We start from the raw sequence: 17,182 nt of genomic DNA, 5'->3' as shown, positions 1-17,182 counted from the left end.
AGTGTTTTGTTGTTGTTGTTGTTTTGTTTTTCATGGTGGGACTTTTAAAAGCTTGCTTTTGTGTTGACAGGTATTAATGTATATTCCAACTTCCGATATTGATGGACCCCTCTGTTGTATGCTGCTAGCATTGCCAATATAGAGATGGTTTGGCTCCTTTTGGACAGAGGTGCTAATGCAGGCTTTGATAAGGGTAAGATGTTTGAGAAAACTTAACTGATTATGTCTGCTGTGATTCATTTAATCCCAAACAGCAATTAGGCAAGGAGAAAAAAATTAAAGCAGTTTGGAAAATAACCTATTAGTTGAATTGTATAAATAATCTGCACAATCAAATTAGAAGCCTAATTCAAAAAACTCCTTGCACAAAGGGAGATTCTAGATATGTTTTCTTTATAGCATATAGTTATGTACTTTTAACTTCTATAGTAGATTTGCAATTTTTAAAGAAAAAATCTGTTGAAAAATCAAAAGATTGAAATCGTAAACTCAACTTTGAATTATATCATGCAAAATTGTTTCAAAAGTAGTTTATTTAATATGTTTATTTCTGTTTTTGTTAGTAAATGATTTCCACTCAATAGTACTTTGAATGTTCTTAAAGAAAAAAAGTATATATTTTCAAATCCAGTTTGTTATATTTATTTAGCAAATCACTTTTTTATTGCAGTCTTGGCAATTAAAGCTAGAGTGCTCTACCACTAAGTGACATCTTCGGTCCTTTGTATTGTTTTATTTTGTGACAAAGTGTCACCTAGGTTCCAAGGCTGGCCTCAAACTTGAGCTCCTCTTGCCTCAACCTGCAAGTCACTGGGATTATACACATGTGTGCCTGGTTTAACTTGTTTTTAATAGGTAGTTGAATTCACTTCATGATAAAGGTATAGGTGTTATTTTAGAGTTAACTTTCATGTTCTTTTTTTTCTATGTACATTAGATACTTGTAAAATTCTCCCTGATTTTTTTATATTTTCAAAATTTCCCTTAGTTTCACATTTAAGAAGATTTTTCATTTTGTTATTTAAGAATATCATTCAATGAAATCTATATTTAAGAATGGCATTTTTGAAAGGAATGAAAATATTCTGCTCAAAAACTTCTTTTTCTGCTTCTCCTTGTAATTGGAAGAATACTTACAGTTTTAAAACACTTCATATTTTTCTTAGAAGGTACACATAAATGTTTTTATGTGTCTTTGATAGTACAAGTCAGGTAAAGAGGGTAGGTATTAATTTCATACTTCTAATTTAGATCTAATGAGATATTAAGACATCACTGAACTCAGTTTTTTAGTCACAGAGTTGGGAGTAGAATTTTATGCTCTGTCTTTAGTGAACCACTAATATAAACTATGGCTATAGTGACCTTTTGAATATCTGGATTCTTAATTGAGAAATTGGTTTTGCTTTTTTTCTGTCTACCCTCTTCCCCATTGATACCATAGGAACTAAGGGAAGAATAGTTTCAGGGAACAGGGTGAGTTTAGAGAGATTAAGTAAACCAGGACTGAAAAGGAAACAATGAATGTGACCATTGTATCAGATTCATTAGGGAGGATATAAGATAGATTTCATGAGCTGTCAGATGAGTGAGAAGTAAAGAAGTGAAAGCAGAGAATACAGCTCATTTTCTAATCATAAGTTGAGCAAGGAAAATTTTAATCTACCAAAAACTTCATATTCAGGCAATGTAGCAGAGTCATGTGCTTCACCACTTCATTGTCTTGAGGAAAGGGAATAGGGGAGGTAAGTTAAATAGTGCATTTTGCATATAACATGAAGAGGAAAGGGATCTATCACTGATCTCATGTTTTGGTGACTTAATCTTATGAGTGAGATTTCAGGAGATTTTGTAGAATTCTAGAATGCAAAAAATATATAGAATATTTTAAAAGTAAGGAAGTCAATTAGATATACTTTCTAAAGTATGAGGACTTTTTCTTGCTTGGTTATTGTAAATAAGCAGACTGTTTTGATGACTGCATGTTCTGCTTGTGGCTCTGAAGAACAGATCTTGAAGTGTGTAGAACTGCTATTTCAAGAAACGCTGATCCAAATGTAACTTGTAGGTAAGAGCCTTACTGTTGGTTCAAGATGTTGAAGATATTTTATTATCCTGTTAAACACTTCATAATATGAATTATTTTTAAAACATAAACAATGTTTGTTTACTTGGTCAAATACTTGATGGATGAAATTAGGTCATTAGTTCCTAGTTGCAATTATATACAAGTATCAAGAGAAGTTGACTTTTCAACTTTTACTTTTAAGAGGAATATTATAGACATTTGGACAGAAAAGAAAAAGAGTACATCAAACAAAGATTTTCTGTGAATACACTCAAAAGAATATGATGATCTAACTATAGAAGTAAAACCTATTAAGTACTTTCTCTGTGTAACAAGTTTTACACAAACATAGTATGAGAACATATTCAAAGGTTTCTATTTGCCTAAGACTTTAGCAATTAATTATACATAGAAAACAAAGAACAAATTATCTTACATCTGTTTAAATATCTATAATAATAAAAATGAATACTTAATATGTCTTTAGATAATTCCCAGATGAAAAAGATTTTGCTCTAACTGCAATGATTTCAAGGGTGGTCTGTTCTGCTGCCCAGGGGCCATTTGGCGATGTCTAAAAGGATTTTTGATTGTCACACCTTTAAGACATTATTAGCATTTAGTGGATTAGCCAAAGGGGCTGTTAAATCTTCTATAGTGTATGGGACAGCCGTCCAAAGAATATGAAACCCAAAATGACGAAGTTGAGAAATCCTGATTTAGTATGGAAAAAGGCTAGGACTTATATGGTCGACAATCAATATTTAAACAAATAAAGATTAAAAAAATGGAAAAAATTCTATCTACATATTGTTAGCACATCAATTCACAGGAATTTTAATTCTGTCATTTATGATATCCCTAATGAAGGGTAAATTTGAATCCAGTTGCACCTTAATATCGGGGCATGTACTTCAGGACATTAGCTGAATTGCACTTCCAGATGCTGTTGTGATTTTGATTTATACATTTTGAAGTAGCATAAGATAAGACATGCCTCTCTGAGTTCAATGGAAAATTAGTTTTTATTGATGTACCTCAGTTTTTAAATTTCTTTTACTACTTCTCCAAGATATTATAGGTATTCAAGTCTTTAACATCTCACTCACTTACCATCTTCTAAATTCTGAATGTGAAGTTAAGCAAGTCATTATCATAGGTATTAGACTATTTTTCCTCCCAAGGAGTATATGGCGTCTTTCATATACATAGGATATATCTGGAAAAAGATTTCATTTGAATTAAAATAACACGATTAGTATCTCTTGATAAAATCTACAAAGCAATCATACTGTAAGGCAATTTTAAAGTTGAAAACCCAAGAAAAGCTAGTGAATTTGAAGCAGCACAAGATTTAGACTGGTATGTAATCAAATAAAATACATAATTTTACAGCAACATTAAAGAAACAGTCTATTTAATTATCAGATATGAGAAATAACTTCAGAAATAAACTTTCAGCTATTTTGTCTTCTTTAATGTTCAAAGCTTGAACCAATACAGTTACTGAATTGTGTTTTCTTCATAGTCCCAAAAAGAAAATACCTCATGGCAAATTTTTAACCTACAGATTTTATGAGGATAGCAAAAAGTGAATATACAGTAGGGTAGGGATAACATACATCAATGTGAAAGGGGAAAAAAAATCTCAGGGCTCAAGAATGCAGTGAAATAGAGGGAATTATATAGATAAATTATATTATTACTAATTTCATGTGAAATATGCCAAAAGATACATTAGGGAGCCACTATTCAGATATCAGGGAGAAAAACACATCTTTAGATGAATTTTCTTTCATTCTGTTGACATTCCCTTCTGTTGAGCAGCTCTTTTGCTGAGAAAAATAACCTTTCAAAAAAAATAGCACAAGTGAAGAGTTGGTCATACAGCTTGTTGTTTTCATGAAAGCTGCATGGCCACATACTTACTTGTTGCAAAAGACATTGAACACTAACTTTTTTTAAACTAAAATGAGACCCATAGTCTTTTCTCATAAAGTGAAAGTAATAGCAATCTTAGTGGTCAATCTCTAAACTGGGGACTATAGTTTCTGTTCTGATATGTAAAAGTAGCATGGAAACTACTCATTCTGTGGAAAAAGTTCAAAAGACAGGGTCTTAGTTTGTAGATAAAGTGGGGGAAATAAAAGAAAAGGATTAACTTGTATTTGGAACTAAAGGACAGTTCTAGGGGTTTGTAGATCTTATAGTGAAAATGAATTACTTGATTCAAATCACTTGGTTCCATTTGTACAAAAAGCCAGTAAATAGAACAATTAGAAAAATTAAAATTAATTAAGAGAAAGCTGTTGAATTTCCTATACATAATTAATTAGAAATCTTTCTGAAATGGTACTGAGAAAATTCTGTAATAGTTTTCAAAATTGTGTATAACTTAAATACATGACATACATTTTATTCAGTTAGAACAGTTTTGAATAATGCATTTTGTTTTGTAACTCACACCTAATTTGTTATTAAGTTCACCAATTGAATCAATAATTTGAGTTATTTTTTAATTTCTAGAACTTGTTAAAATTTTGGTATCACTTTATGACTCATTATTCTCTGAAAATATTTTTAAGCTTTAGTTTAAAATTCCTTTGGCTAGACTGGGTGGTACACATCAGTAATTCCAGCAGCTCAGTAGCTGAGGCAGGAGGATCACTTCAAAGCCAGCCTCAGCAATGGCAAGGCACTAAGCAACTCAGTGAGACCCTGTCTCTAAATAAAATACAAACTAGGACTGGATGTGACTCAGCAGTGGAGTTTTCCTTCATTCAATTCCCCAGTAACCCCCCAATGTTTCTTTAATATGATAAATATATCAAGATGGAGCATTTCCAATTTCTGTAAGTTTATTTCTGTTTGTAATGGGTATGATGCTTCTCATTCATGCCTAGGTCCAAGTCTTTAGGTTTAAAATCTGAATAGAGGACTAATCATGAGTCCTAGGTGGTTCCATTAGAGAGAATTTTATATGTTTTAAAAACATGCTTTGAGTACTATGGGTCCTTGACTCACGTAATCTTACATTTGGGATTATGGTTCTCAGCCATTTTGGAGTATACAACATGAAGAGCTGAGTTATTTCTGATTTATCCTTACCCTGAAGATATAGCCCTTTGAGTCTCAGCTGAATTTGTCTTAAGTATGGCTTATCAAGCTCTCTATCTTGTATAGGACCAGGGCTTTTAGTTTTGTTCCCCATGATTTATAGGCCACCAGTCAGCTGTGGCTCATTTTCCCACCTGAACTGGTACATGCTGTGAGGGCAAAAACATATGTGAATGCACACTTTATGTCTCTGGCTTTTTGCTATCTAGATTTTGCTTCCTTGGTATCTTATTTCTATGTTTTTTAAGAAATTGAAATTTGTTTTCATTCAGTTCTTTTATATGCTTTAAAATTTTTGGTCTGAATTTTGTTCTAACTTTCTATTTATTCCTAGAAATAAAATTCAGTATTTTGGACATTTTTGAATTATTTATTTGTTTATAATTATCTTGTCTATTTCAGCTCTGTTATTTGTTTTCCATGGAGTTTTCTTTTTTCAAATTTTATTTAAAATCTTTTGGAAATAACATTAATTTAGTATTTCCTGATAGACCTTCTGTAATTAGTACATAGAAATCTAGCTTGATCTTTTAATTGTATTTTCTTTTATTATTTTCATTTTCCTTCCTTTGGGATTAATAGTAAAGAGCTGGCAACTCAAAATCTATTTTTAAGTATAACTCTCTACAACAAAAATCATATCTTTTGTTTCTGTTAGATCTTTCCACAGAAGATACTTAGCACAGTATACTGTGTCAAGCCAATATGAAAATTTACTGGTGTATTTATTTTGGCTTTAGAACTTTTCTTTGAGGGTTTTTTTTTTTTTTTTTTGTGGTACTGGGTATCGAACTCAGGGCCTTGTGCTTGTGAGGCAAGTACTCTACCAGCTGAGCTATCTCCCCAACCCTTTTTTTCTTTTTAAATTAAATTTTAGTTGCATATTTTCTGTATAACAAGCCCCATGTTAATTGTTTTTAAATATTTTCTAAATAATTCTTATAACTCAGGGGTATAAATTATTTGTACAGAACAGAAACTGTGTGCTCCAATATGTAAGTGCCTTTGAATGTAGCAGAAATGCCATAAGGATATTTACAATAATTTAATCCAATCAGCATCTGCCAGTAGAATGTACTTATATTTCCCATCATTTTTACCTATATTTAGGAGTTTACAACAAAAAAACAGTTAAACAGCATGACTTTTCTAATTGTTGCAAAACACATATTTGTGTCAAATTGCCTATATCTAAGTATTTTGTTTGTTTTTACTGTCTGTAAATTGTAGTAGATAGTGGAATATTTTGTAAATTTGAGTATTTGTAAATATTCAAATTTAAATATTTGTAAATTATAGTAGATAGTTGAGTACTTAAAAGTCCATAAACTAGATAGGGAAGTATTACACAGAAAAATGTTTTCACTTCATTTAGCTTAATTATATTTAGGCCTGAATAAAAAGTGGCCTTAATTAAGTTATTTGGGACTTGACATTTATGATGTGGTGTGAACTTACTATTTATTTTCTTTTTATATTGATAATGCAATAAAAATGGTATTATAAGTTAAAATCAAGAAGGCCTGTATTAGATTATTGAATACACAACATAGTGTGAAACACATCATGAATGGAGTTGGCATTCTTCTTGTTAAGAGTAATAATAAGACTGGAAATATTGTGTGTAATTAACATTTGGTTTTTGTGAGGGTTTTTCTTTTAGCTCACTGAAACATTTTTGTGTCTTAAAAAAAGAAAAGATTTCTTTACATTTAGAAGGCAATTTTTCTAGCATAGGAGTTTGTTATTTTCAGATCATTGAGTCACAAGGAGTTTGTAAAATGTTATGACATTTTAATTTCGATAGCTGTTTTATTATCATTGATAAGATAGCACATATTAACTGATGCCCAAGGTTTTGAACTAAAAACTGTTTGGTTGTTACCTTCTTGAATGTTATTGCCTGTTTTAAGAAACAGAAGAGGCTTTGGAAAATGTTGCTTGCTTTCTTAGAATATAAATTTGGTTGCAAATGTCACTAGAGCAGCTTGGTAGATTTACAGTATTGATGTTCAATATGAACTTATATTCTTTTTAAAATTTATTCATTTTGATTCATTGTAAACAAATGGGATTCAACTGTTGTTTATCTGGTTGTACACAAAGTAGAATTGTACCATTAGTGTAATCATACATGTACATAGGATAATGTTGTTTGTCTCAGTCTGTTCTTTTTCCTACCCCCTACCCATCTTTTTCCTCTATACAATGCATCCTTCCTCATTCAAAGAACTCAAAAAACTTTACACCAAGAATACAAGTAATCCAATCAATAAAAGGGCTAAGGAAGTGAGCAGACATTTCACAGAAGATCTCCAAGCATTCAACAGATATATGAAACAATGTTCAACATCTCTAGTAATAAGAGAAATGCAAATCAAAACTAGCCTAAAAGTCCATCTCACCCCAATGAGATGGTTTTAGAATGGTTATCATCAAGAATACAAGCAACAATAGGTGTTGGTGAGGATGTGGGGAAAAGGTACACTCATACATTGCTGGTGGGGTTGCAAATTAGTGAAACCACTCAGGAAAGCAGTGTGGAGATTCCTTAGATAAATTAGAATGGAACCACCATTTGACTCAGCTGTCCTACTCCTTGACCTATACTCAAAGAACTTAAACTCAGCATAATACAGTGATGCAGCCATATCAATATTCATAACTGCTCAATTCAAAATAGTTAGATTATGGAACCAAACTAGATGCACTTCAATTGATGAATGGATAAAGAAACTGTGGTATATATACACAATGGAATATTACTCAGCCATAAAGAAGAATAAAATTATGGCATTTGTAGAAAAATGGATGCAGTTGGAGAATATCATGCTAAGTGAGATAAGCCAATTCCAAAAACCAAGCAGATGATGATACTAACTTATTTACTAATAGGTAGGTAGGTAATAAGTAGGAAAATATGTGACATCTTTTTTCTGAAAATATGGGCAGAAATATTCATTCAGAAAGTTTTTTTAAAATTACTGGAAATTGTCATTTATTTTGTGATTTTATTCCTGTCCTTTTTGAATGCATATAGTCAATACATTTTGTCACAGAATATTAAAATAATATGTAATTCCATTAGTAAAGCATGAGTCCTCCTTGACTAAACAAATTTCTTGAAGTTTTGTTTATCTCAGAGATATCTGCTTTAATTAGTTTAGCCAATGTTTCCATTCTTTTTTCTTTAATTACATACAAACACACACATGGACGGTTCTTTTTACTCAGAAATGTGTTTGCATCTATCTTTGTCATTAGTAGTTGGTAGTATTTGCATTCTTGTATCATATGGTATTTGGAGTGGTGTCTCATGAGTCAGACTGTCAAGGTTTGAATCCCAGCTTTATTATTTACTAGCTCTGTAATTTGAATGAGTTATTCATTTGTTCAGTTTAATTCTTATAATACAGAGATAAAAATATCACTTACTTCATAAAGGTGTTTTGTACTTAAAACAGTACCCAACAACACAGTAAGCCTTAAAGTATTTGCTTAACAATGAGGATGATGATATTTTGGAGCATATTCATTCATTTTGAAAGTCTTGTAGGAATTGAAATTCTGAAAAACTTTTTACATTTAAAATCTTACAATTTACATCCAAATGTCCTCTAAAAAGTTTTTCCACTTTACAGTGTAAAACATGTGAGAGAACATCCATTTTTTACATCCTTGTCAACATATTATACTGTGGTTTTATCAATCAGGTAGATAAAAATGAGCAAGTGATGGTATTGGGTTGTTCTTTTTCTGTGGGGGATTTGCTGGGGATCAAACCCAGGGCCTCAAGTGTACTAGGCAAGCACTATACCAGTGAGATACATCTGCATTCTGAGCATTTTCATAGTTTTTATTTTCTGATTTTCAGTTTATTAAAATATCTTTCCTTATATTACCAACTTTTATATATATTTTTATAAATTGTCTATGCTCATCTTTTTATCTCTATTTTCCTTATATGTGGGAACTGCTTTTATCTTTGTTAAGCAATTATATATATATATATTTGTCATGACAAATACCTTAGGATTACTTTGCATATTTCAAGCATAGCATTAACATGTCTATTCACATACTTGGAAATCAACCTGACTCTTTTGAAACCAAAAAATGAACAGGACAAAGTTAAAAAAAGAAACTATAGACAAAAAACTCTTGACAACTACTCCTTCAAAACACATCTAAATCATGTCAATTTAGGACCTGACTTCCTTAACAAGACTCCTAAAACACAAGAATTAAAATTAAGAATCAGTAAATGGGATGGATTCAAACTTAAAAGCTTCTTCTTAGCAAAAGAAACTGAATAATCTGAAGACAGAGCCTACAGAATAGGAGAAAATCTTTACCACATACACCTCAGAGCACTAATCTGCGGGATATACAAAGAACTCAAAAAACTTAACACCAAAAAAAAAAAAAAACTAAGTAACCCAATCAACAAATGGGCTAAGAAACTGAACAGACACTTCACAGAAGAAATACAATCAACAAAAGTGTGAAAAAATGTTCATCATCTTCAACAATTAGAATAATGCTAATCAAAACTATTCTAATATTTCATTTCACTCTAGTTCAAATGGCAATTATCAAGAATAAAAGCAATAATAAGTTTTGGCAAGGATGTGGGGGAAAAGATACATTCATACTGTGCTAGTAGGTCTGCATAATGGTGTATAACCATTATGGAAAGCAGTATGGAGATAACTCAGAAAACTTGGAATAGAACTGCAGTTTGACCCAGCTATGCAGCTCCTCTGTTTATATCCAAAGGACTTAAAATCAGCACACAACAGTGTTGTAGCCACATCAGTGTTTATAACAGCTTTATTTACAATAGGTAAACTATGGAACCAAACTAGGTGTCCTTCAACAGATGAATGGATAAAGGAAATGCTGACATTTACACAATGAAATATTACTCTGCCTTGAAAAAGAATGAAATTATGGCATTTGCAGTCATCTTGTAGAATTTTTTATTGTTATGTGTGTGGAAGATCTGTTTATAGTTTGTTTTTTATTTATGCTTTAAAAGAATTTTTATATTGTGGTTTTTATCCATTTTTTGTAAAAAAAATTCTTCTAGAGAGAGCTATTTCCAATAAACATATCAGACACAGAGATAAGAATTTATCAAGTTACTTCTTTTAAATTTCTAAGGAAAGGTTAACACTGTCTAAATAGTTCTAGAACATAAAAAACTAGAAACCTTTCAATTTCTTTTTTTATAAAGCAAACAACAGTGATTCTGAAATTCAATTTTAAAACTTATCTGCCCCCCAAACTGTATACATCAATCTCAGTTATGAACATAGACACAAAAATTATACTTAATTAAGTATCAGTATATTTAATATTATCAGTAAATTAAATTAGTAATATACTATGATCAAATAAAATTCATGTCAGCTATGGAAAATTGGTTAAATATTAGGGAAGACATTTTCATGAATAGGTCAAGAGATTTTTTTAATAAAAGAAAGGTTACCATTATTATAGATTCCAAAAGGCATTTTACAAGAGTAAAAATCTATTTCAGATTCTATTTTAGTAAAATTTGATTAGATAAATAGTTCTTTAATTTTATAAACATACATATGAAGTCATAACTAGTCATATGCTTAGTGGAAGCACATAGTATTTGCCTTAATATCAGAACAAGGCAAGGGTACTTATAAGCAGTCTTTGCTTTACCATAGTTTTAGGAAAGACAACGCATTCTAGAAAAGAAAACAAGATGTAGTTAATAAATATAATAATGACAGACTCTTTAATTTGTGCATGGTAGTTTTCTTACTAAAATTACCATTTTATTGTCACATACTATGGTAGTATCAACAATAATTGTCACATGTAGAAACTCTTCTTTGCACATATGAAGAACCTGAGGTAATAAAACTTACGCAATGCACCCAGCACTATTCACCCAGGAAAGACTGAAAGCTGGATTTGAACCAGGCTAACTGATGTCACAGTTCATAGTCTAAAGGAGAGGTTGGCAGACATCTAGGGTTCTATTGGGACATAGTTGTGCCCATTCATTTGTGTCTTGTCTATGCCAACATTCATGCTAAAACAGCAAAATTGAGTGGTTGTGGCATGCAAGACCCAGTGTGTTCCACCAGCCCTGGAAGACAGATTCCCTTGCCTTTTACAGGAAGATTTTTCTACTCTCCATTTTATGACATTGAACTCTGTTGCCTCAGATTAAGCCCTTAGGCCTTTTGTCAATTAGAAAAGATAAGACAAAATTATTATTTTTAAGATCATATTGATTATATACTTGAAAAATCCAAAAAAATCAACTCAGAAACTGTTGGAAATCAGAACAAAATGAGGGAGATTTTTTATACTGATCTTCAAATTTTATTTGGTTTTTGAATTACAAATACTGACCAGTTTGGGAATTCAATGAGATTGTTCTAAAGAACAAAAACATATAAACATAGATACAAGTGTACAATAAACATGAATGATTCAAATAAAGGAAAAATTTAAAACTCCACTGAGTGAAACAAAAGAAGATTGAATAAGCAGATATGTCATTTCTTGACTCAGCATTAAAGAAGACATTCTTAAAAATCTATGTTAATTTATAAAACTAAACACCTTATTCAGAGTGTTAAAGAAATTGTTTTAACTCAATGAATGGTTTAAAAAATTCTAGAACAAAAATTGGTGAAAAAAGACCAGTTAAGTTTTGGAAAATAAATTTGACTTTTTAAGATGTTAAGCAGAGAACAATATTGCTGAAGCCTTGCCCTCCCAAGGTAAATTTTAGATATAAAAACAAAAAGACAATTACCTCTATAATGGAAAAGGAGTAACTGATGAAAGAAACAGATAGGAACTGTGGCAATATATAAAACTACTAATAGGCAAAGAGAAGGCTAGTGACTCGAGTCTTCTGTGCTTGGAGGACCTATATAGTACTAGTCTGAAAAGTATGTATACAACAATAAAACACTAAAATCTATATAAGGTAAGAATCATGGAATGAAACAGGGGCAATAACCTCTACAGAAAGATTCACTTAGGCTAGAAAAAATAGAATCTAAAACAACTTTATTGCTCTGAGTAATAAAAGAGAGATTTGCCTTCACAAAATAACAAACAGGAAGTACAAAACAAGTACAGTGAATTATGAAAACTAGTGTTGACTACTAAAACTAAATATAGTGTGCAAAATTGCAAATGGAACTCAGCTGAAGAGTGGATTAATGAACTAGAAGTTAGATGTGAAGAAAATTGCCTAGAAAACAACACAAAGGGTAATACATGGTAAATATAAAGGAACAGGTAAAAGACATGAAGAATCTTTTCAGAAACTCTAACTTCTATCTAATAAGAGTTCCAAAAAAAGAAAATGGAAGTTATACTATATTTTAATCAGTAATGGCCAAGAATATTCCCAAACTGAAGACATAAAACCTTAGGGTTAAAAGATTTCTTGTACTCATGGCAAAATTTATACAAAATAGGTAGCATATGTATTTTGATTAAAAATTAAAATAAGCACACATCACACTGAACTCAAAATATCAAGTATAAAGCAAAATTCCTAAGAGTTGCTTACTGAAAAGACAGTTTACCTATAAAGTATTTCTATATAGAAATTTTCATCTAACATATTTCATAATATAGATGCTATATGAGGAAGAAGGCAAATAATCTGAGAAATAAACTTGGGATCTGCAATTATGTGTTTATTCATTCTGTCATTCAAGAGTAGGGGCAAAATAAAGACATTTGCATACACTTGGGAATGTGAAACCTTCATCTTGAGCAGAGACACGACTGACATTTTGAATGAAATTCTCCTATGTGTTGCAGGGTACTAAGAGCACAGAAAGTTAATAATGTTTAACAGAAGCATAGAGTCACCAGACTTTCAAAATGTAGTGAAAAGTAAACCAAAAACTGAAAAGAATCTTGTGAAGTATACCAGTCATTATGCTTAATGGGAATGTTGTGGATTTATCACCTAAGAAGCCAACTGTGATTTGGTCTTAAACAAACAAACAAAAATAGCTAAATTCCATTCATTAGAAATGGTTGAATAAAAATAGTGTGAACTTCATAGCTTTGTAAGTAAATGTAAGCCAAAAGAAAGTGATGTCGTTATCAAACATTACTAGTGTTAAGTGAAGTAAAACAAATAAAGGAAAATTTGTGATAGGATAAAAATAAAAATTAATGAGTATACAATAGGCTAAAAATTGTTTATGTTAGGAGGAAGCAGAACCAAATTGCAGTAGTTTTAAAAAGAGAATGTGAATTCTTTACATTGAATCTTAAGAAAAAGATGAAAATTTGTGTTGAAAGTATCAGTAGCACAAATAGTTACCATGTTACTTGAGTAGATCAGATAATATAATATTTTAAACTTTCCTGAGGAGTTAATGAAATTGCAACTTCATTAAATCAACAAGTAGAAATACTAGAATTGTTCTTTTTTCCTTCCAAAAATATCATGCAACATTATTGATGGTTTCACTTAAATAGTATTAAAAGTCAATTAATTTTAGATAAGCTAGACTGGCATAGGATTTTGGTGTTCTGTTTAATATATTCATCTTTTCTCAGTAGTCAGAAACCAGTGCAACAGTGTTTCCCTGTAAAGGGAACAACTTGGCACTTTCAAAGTGAATTAACTGAAGTGGACAAGAAAAAAAGCATGGAAAACAACTATAAGGCTCTTGCAATAATACAGGTCAAGGAGAACGGGTATGGTTTGGACTACTGTCTGTCTGACAAGGTGAGAAGAGGTGCTCAGCTGCAGATATATTGTGAAGGTAGGGCTCTTAGGACCTCCTGATGACTTATTTATGGAGTGATAGGGAAGATCATGAACTAGCCTATGCCTGAGTAATGATGGCTTAGTGAAACAGGAAATATTTGAGAGGTGCATGTTTGGGCTTTGTGAGGGGAACATGGAACAGAGGAGAGATGCCAAGAGGTCTCATTTACATATAGTAAAGAATTAAAATAAGTAGTTGATTCATAATTTTTCTGTTGCATGTACTTTTTGTTTTCTTAAGTTATCCAGAAAATTCTTTCTTCACTTTATGAAAATTGTCTATCTTAATAAAACCACTAGGTAGGGGATATTCAAGATAAAGGAGGGAATGTTTTAATGTAGCATATAATTTCAAATAAGGCAATCAAAATATACTAGGAAATAGGAAAAAATACCAGATAAATGTGTGAATTGTTTTGTGCTTTAGACATTGGAATGAAGTTATCAGATTCAGAATATACCTAACAGTAATAAGCCTTATTGAGACATATTTTCATTTATAGGTATTGTAAGTACTATGAATTAGCAAGACAAACTCTTATATCAACATGCAGAGTTCTGAACTAATTTAATTTGTTGTTCTCTGAAATTATTTGTTTCTAAATCAGATATTGCTGATGATTAAGGAAGATTGGCCAGAATGTCAGACCCCTTAAAAATAGACTGTTAAATTCAGCCCAAGTAGAACTGAGAGAATAATCTACTGTCCTTTGGAATATAATTAAGCTGACTAACACCCAGGAGTAAAGGGTCTGAATCTCTAGTTTTGTGAAATAATAAACTAAAGAGAAACTTGTTCTCTCCCAGAAAGTACTTTCCAAACAATGTCAGTTAGAATAAATTATTTGATCTCTTTCTTGATTATAGTAAACCTTCATGTCAGAATAAAATTATTATACTCTTAAATAGAATCATAATATGACATATTAAGAAATAAGGGAAGATTTTAAACTTTCCATTTTTCAGCAATCTACCAAATAAAATGTAATAAGCATGTAGAATTAGCAAATCCAGTGAAGCAGGAGCCTTATTTGCATCATCACTATATCCTCTGCATAAGCATAATGCAGTTAACCTGATGATTTCCTAGATGAATGTATAAGTTGTTAAAACAATAAAAATCATGGTTTAGAAATTTTTATGTATTTCTTAACTATAGGGTGCTGTGTTTGCATTCAGTGCTTCAAGTGTCATCTCATATTTTTGCTGGAAAATTAGACTTTTAAATCATTTAACTTATTAAATGCTTTTATATCCTTTTATTTGCTTTCAAAACAATAGTGATAATATTGTGCATACTTAAATTTATGAAACTGAGCAGTCATTAATGGCAGGCCTAACTCTAATTCTCCTTTCCTCCTCCTTACAGAAGACTGATGACTCCCATTATGTACGCTGCACGGAATGGCTACCCGCAGGTGGTTGCTCTCCTGGTTGCACATGGAGCAGAAGTGAATGCCCAGGATGAGAATGGATATGCTATAAGAAACATTTCTACAACATTTCTTTTTAATTTTTGCTTTTAAGTTTATTATTACCCTTAATCTACAAATATAGATGTTTGGTTGTTTTTATTACAAAAAGTTTTCTAAGAAGTAATAAGTACAGAAAATCTAGGATATAATTACTGTTTGGTGAGAAACAGCAGCAAATGAATGAGGAAAAAAGTAATCATTTGACTCTTGTAGTCGTTATTCATGACAAACTTTATAATGTGCAAAGAAACCTGAATTAACATAAAGATTCCTTTTTTGTAGAAAACATTTTGGTGATTAGCATATAAATCATTTTGTTCCATAACATTGCTTAACTGTAACCTATTTTATTTTATAAAACAGTGAACATTGCAGTCCGCTTTGCAATTATAGTATGGGAAGTATGTTACATTACAATATGGGAAATATGTTTATATTGTTAAATGAAGAGGTTGCATCATTCTATAAATTAACCATTTAATTTTAATGGTTAATTTTAACATTTTTTAATGTGCCATTAATACTGTTGAAGACAATTCCTATCTGTCTCATGTGCGCTCCTTCTCTTTAAGCAATCTTCTTTTCCTCCCCTTATAGGCTTTAACATGGGCAGCACGTCAAGATCATAAAAATGTAGTTTTGAAGTTACTTGAACTTGGAGCTAATAAAATGCTACAAACCAAAGATAGAAAGACACCAAGTGAGATTGCAAAAAGAAACAATCATCTTGAGGTATCATCTATATGTTAAACTAATTTTTCTGTGATATGTCATATTATCTTATATAGAACTTTTATGTTATTTTGTTGGAATTCACAAGTGTAATAATAGTTTTTTCAGCTATTAAATGTATAAATATTTTTTCTCCACCTAATATTTTTCTAGTAATTTTTCATCTACTAAATCAAAGACATTTATGGTGTGATAAGTTATATAAAAGATAACAATCTTATTCTGTTTCAATAATTTAAGTAGAGTACACTAATATTATAAACTGGTTTATATTTTTACAAATTAACTTATGTATTGAAACAGTAAAGTGTCAACATTTGAAGACATACTTAAAACATTGATGTATAATTTTAAGTTTTAGATGTTAGACAATTTAAAAGTTAAATCCTTTAAGCAACATTTATTCCTATATGTATGAAAAGGTGTGTGGTAAAATGATAACATACTTGGGTATATGATCTGATGTCATTCAGATTTTAAAGCTGAATGATAAATATTTACCATATATCAAATTATTTTATGAATACAAACTTTTGGTGTGAATACTAAACTTTTAGTCAGTGGCATGTACTTTCTAAGCATGAGTCAAGTACAATACCATTGTAAAATTATTAAGTTCAAGTGTTTATAACAGTGAGGTTCTGAATTTTAAAGTTTGTGAAATTCCACAATGTCTATCAGACCATGGCACTTATACTGCACTGCACATAAAATAACTCCACTAAATTTTGAGCAATATGATAAACATGATATCATTTTCCAAATAATATGTAAATATCCAAAATTATTCTAGAATAGAGACTAATTACTAAAGTCTTGTAAAATTTCAAAAAGAAATCTGGGCGTAGTGGTGAATGCCTGTAATCCCAGCAGCTCCAGAGGCTGAGACAGGAGAATCTCCAGTTGAAAGCCAGTCCCAGGAGATTAGCAAGGCACTTAGCAATTCAGAGAGACCTTATTTCTAAATAAAATATAAAAAAGTAT

The 17,182-nt window shown here is 30.9% G+C and overlaps 1 pseudogene; it reads left to right on the top strand.

Annotated features, from left to right (window-relative positions):
- Positions 1 to 17,182, top strand: part of LOC124975601 (ankyrin repeat, SAM and basic leucine zipper domain-containing protein 1-like) — a 69,008-nt pseudogene that overhangs the window by 39,954 nt on the left and 11,872 nt on the right.

Source organism: Sciurus carolinensis, unplaced genomic scaffold (genome assembly GCF_902686445.1).
Source record: "Sciurus carolinensis unplaced genomic scaffold, mSciCar1.2, whole genome shotgun sequence".
NCBI lineage: Eukaryota > Metazoa > Chordata > Mammalia > Rodentia > Sciuridae > Sciurus > Sciurus carolinensis.
The sequence above is the reverse complement of the archived record's forward strand: the minus strand, read 5'-3'. Positions and strand labels throughout refer to the sequence as shown.